This window comes from Nannospalax galili, unplaced genomic scaffold, assembly GCF_000622305.1.
Source record: "Nannospalax galili isolate Female #2095 unplaced genomic scaffold, S.galili_v1.0 scaffold1064, whole genome shotgun sequence".
Classification (NCBI taxonomy): Eukaryota; Metazoa; Chordata; class Mammalia; order Rodentia; family Spalacidae; genus Nannospalax; species Nannospalax galili.
Genome location: NW_008352126.1, coordinates 793566 through 796784, shown reverse-complemented (window position 1 = coordinate 796784; position 3219 = coordinate 793566).

The window sequence follows — 3219 nt, the reverse complement described above, 5'->3', positions numbered from 1 at the left end:
GCCCACGCCTTTAATCCCAGCACTCAGGAGGCAGAGGCAGGTGGATCTCTGTGAGTTCAAGGCCAGCCTGATCTACAGAGTGGGTTCCAAGACAGCTGGGGCTACAGGGAGACCCTGTCTCAAAAAGACCAAAAAAAAAATAGTGATCAAATTGAAAAAAAAATTGAAATGAACATTTATTCTGATTAAAAATAAGGGTTAGCCATTTCCTATAATTGAGTGCTAGCTGCATCCTAACAAATAATCTCAGATTAAAGTGTACATATGCATTACTTTGTAAAAGTGAGTTCATGAAACTGAACATTAATTTAGGTTTTTGAGTAATCACAATTCAAATCTAGTGCTAGTAAGTAAAAAATGAAATGATTATGATATTTAAGTAATGACTGGTTATCCAGGTTCATGAAGATGTGTTTCTACATTGACACAGCATCTCAATCCTGCCCTCAGGCAGTAGCTGATACTGCACTTTATTAGCCCCCGACAAATTGTCTGCACTGTGGGCTAATGTTGATGATTTAAGGACAGCAGAGTTAATGCCGAAGTTCACAGTGTCAGTCTAGAGGGGAAACATTAATTGATCTCCTGAGAATAGCAAACCATCAAAGAATGTCTTCTGTTTGGAGCACTGAAGCCTTTCAAACAGGGCCTTAAATTCTCTTGGTAAAGTGATTAGCACCAAAATACAAAACTGATTTTCACTGAAGTCTTATTGTAGAAAAAGTCAGGTTCCGTTAGACTCTGAAATGGGAAGAAAACAGCGGATCTCAGGAATGTCTCTTCTCTACCTCCTCACCACACTGCAATCAGTCACTCATTTCACCTGTTTAATTTTTGGAATAAAATTTGTCCTATTTACCACCCCCAAACTTCATGTTTTCAGTAATTTAATACCATCTCCCTTCTAACGAATTGAAAGATAACTCAAAAATTAAAAGCACAAGTCGAATCTCTTACCCAGACCCACTGAAAACTGAACTCACTGGCATACAAGAACGATTTTAAAGACAGAAGATGGTTTTTAAAACCTAATTTATGATTTTATAATTTATAAAAATGGTTTATATAAGTTATCTATTAGTATATTTTACTTTTTTTTTTGTTCTCTTTAACGAAGTGCGGGTTTCATTATGACAGGTTTACACATGCTTTGCTTTATTTGATTCTCCTCTCTCTCTCCCTCCCTCCCCATCCCACTGTCCCTCTTACTTGTACCCTCCCTACAAGGAGTGCTCTTTTCTCGCCTTTCATCATAATAGTTGAGGTAGGTATGGTAACCTTGAAGTAATGCCTATCATGCCTGAATCTGGAAATCTGGAAGCTCCAGTTTGCCTGATTAGCACGTGTGTGACTGGGTCTTAGTTTCCTTCTGATTCTGAAAAGTGCTCTGCTGCGCACACAATGAAGCCTTTGACTCCGCGTCTTCAGATAATACATGTATCTGTGTCCCTGAACCTGAAACCACACTGCTTAAAAGTCATAGTCTTCTTTTTTCTTTATATGTGCAATTTTAGGTAGGAAAGGCACAGAGATAGCTCTAAAAACCACGTGTTGTAAGTGTTAGATATATCAACACTCTAAAACCCTATCCAGAACCTCTATACCTTTACCCTACTCATGTGATGGGGAAATTTTCAAAGGGTCCAAGTTCTACATAATGAAGAAATACAGACAATCAATGGATGCTCAAGGAAGGAGAGTAGGCATACTCCAGGGACGAGTCCCCAAAGTGTTATTTAATCCCAGTGGATCAGTCACAAACACAGACTGTGATGTGAGCACAGCTAGATGGACTCAGTCCCTTATATAGCATAAGTATATGTAATACGTAAGGAAGAGGTCATGAGAGGTTGTTATGAGGGAATTGGGAGCTGGCAGAATGAGGGTGATATAAATATGGTGCACATGCAAGAAATTCTAAAAAACAGAATAAACGTTGTTGTAGACAAGCCACTGTGTTTTTTAAATCACTCTTGTCATAACTAGTCATATGAGTCCACCACAAGATTTTGCCCAGGATGTTGAAAAAGGTAATAGTCCTAGGAGAGTGGGGCTGTGGAGCTAACTACCATTCAAGAATATTCCAACCGAGTTACCCTTAACCAGTGTTTCTATTATCTGAGAAGAATTTCTTAATACTGCCTCATCTTACTTTAAAGTTGTTTTGACCTTTCTAGTAAATGCAGAACAGTCAGGCAATGTATGTTGCACAAAGCTTCTGCAGAGGTTTCATTGATATTGCCAACAGTGATTTTTTTTTCTGATTTTTTTAAATTGAGCTTTTAAAATTTCATACATTTCCTACTCAAATCCAGACCCGCTCCCCGATCCGTGCCTCCCCCAATCCCCCCACCAAACCCTATGCACTCTTCCATACATGCTGAGTCCTATTCATTCAGGTGTTTGTACCCAAGTGTCCTGTATAAATGTGTCCACTGGAGCCTAGTCAGCCCATCTAGTGGTCTTATGTAAGTCATACTCTCCCTCACCCAGCAGCAAGCAGTCTCAAATACTTCTCAATGTAGTGCTGTCAACCAATTATTTCTCACCTCCCCTTTGGGCCCCAGCAGTGATATTTTAACAGGTTTGTAACCCACAGCTGTGCCTCCTCAGTTCCCACTGCTGACCATATATTAAGATGGATGATCCTGTTTGATCCCAAGAGAGCACACTATGTGAATTATTGTTACTAAAGCTTGCCCTCATAATAAATCCTATGTATGTGGCATATTGAAAATCAAGCATTTGTATTTTTGGAAGGCAAATGAGAAGTCACAGATCTAGAGCAATAATCTACCAGAACCCATGCAGCTAGCTCAGGTATGGATTTCTAATAGAATCCCAGGCAGGGAAGTGCTTTCCGGCAGGCTTTCTCAATCGGGCTTTGAGGAGAACGTGTACACAGAGGCAGGCACTGGCAAACAGCCTTTGGCTGGTTGAGGGATAAAGTCATTGTAAACCTGGGTTTTAAACCACATTTGCTGGATACCATCTGGTCTTATGCTTAGAGTAAACATTATGTTTTCAAAAGAAGCTAACAGCTATAGATTAAAACAAATAAATTAGAGAGTTGCCCTTTTATATTATCTTTTTGCTGCAATAACTGATAACTGGCATTTCAATGACATTGTTTTGAATTCAAATTATGTTTATTTTGAGCAGTTAACTCACTTCTAGGCAAGTTTTTAAGAAATGAATTAATAAATAGTGAAAAATCAT